This window comes from Scatophagus argus, chromosome 20, assembly GCF_020382885.2.
Source record: "Scatophagus argus isolate fScaArg1 chromosome 20, fScaArg1.pri, whole genome shotgun sequence".
NCBI lineage: Eukaryota > Metazoa > Chordata > Actinopteri > Scatophagidae > Scatophagus > Scatophagus argus.
In genome coordinates, this window is record NC_058512.1 from 7,544,763 (window position 1) to 7,545,989 (window position 1,227).

Below are 1,227 nucleotides of genomic sequence, written 5' to 3' on the forward strand. Positions count from 1 at the left end.
CCTTGCCTGACTGTCCCACCTACCCCGTCAGTCACCAGCGGGACTAACAAATGGGTGAGTCAGTGAGCCAGGATTGGGGACAGTAAGCAGGGGTGACAGCTGACCTGGCAGCTCTCAATGGGGATGATGGAAGAGGATATGAGCAGGAAGCGGGGTCATCCGGAGGTAGATTTCCTCACACTTGGAGTCTGTCAGTGAGCCACAGACCTGTCAATGAGGTTGAATTTGGCCCTGAATGACAACAGTCCATGGCTCCACTGTGGCAGAGACATGAATCAGCTCCATGTTTCCACTGCAGCAGCCATAAAATACCAGTGAATAGGGACTGGTTTGGCGGGCAGTCTAAACAGAGAGTTCAGACAGAAGCTTAAGAAGTGTAGACTACAAACCTTTTCACGTGACAGAGCTGTCTATGTAAATACCTGATTTCATAAATATAACATGCACCTTCAGGTAGAGATGAGACAGGAAGTGGGCGGTGGTGCTCACATGGGCAGGGGAGGAGACCAGGAAATAATTAAGAGGCTGCGTGCTCTCCACAGACTCCCTTTGTTCCCTGCCATGCTGCCACACCAGTAAGTTGTTCTATGTATGTTCTATGTGTTCTCTATGATGCTGCTTGTATTTGAGTTTATTTTACACAGTTCAGTGCTATTAAGTAACTTGGTTGTGTATTAATTGTTTCTTTAAGTAGATGGAGTGATATAGAGCAGCACTCCCCTCATCCTCTGATGGATGCATAATTAAGTAAGAAAATTATTTTCCTTTGTTTATCTAAGAAGATGTGACATGCATGGCAGTGTATGTTTATATATTTTTTCCTTTATTTTAGAAAATCATCCAATCATCCAAACCTTTGTCCACTCACCCTCTGTCCTAATAAAACCTTTGAAATGGCTCTTGGATCCAATGTTTGAATGTGCACACCAGACAGGGGTTCAAAACAGACAGTCTTTTACAGTCAGAGAATGAAATAAACATAACATTCATCATCTATTGAAGAAAAAGAAAGATTTATAACCTTTTAATATATTTCTTTCTTTACGGCTGTAATTTGCATTGGTAATTTAGTTTATAAACTGCAAAGCTTACCAAAGATATTTGAACTAAGTTCTAAATGTGTGCCTAAATCTCTCCAACGTGACAGCTTTGGCACTCTCCTTTTTCATGTCACAAAACATACTTCCAGAGCTTAGAGGCGTCACAAGTCAACTAATGCTTTTCACC

At 42.0% G+C, this 1,227-nt stretch overlaps 1 long non-coding RNA gene across 1 annotated transcript; it reads left to right on the plus strand.

The window, feature by feature from the left end:
* Positions 1-508: 508 nt before the first annotated feature.
* LOC124051392 lies at positions 509-898 on the plus strand. The gene is made up of 3 exons (XR_006841825.1): positions 509-575; positions 692-747; positions 833-898. It is a non-coding gene; the product is annotated as an uncharacterized LOC124051392 (long non-coding RNA).
* The last annotated feature ends 329 nt before the right edge of the window (positions 899-1,227 follow it).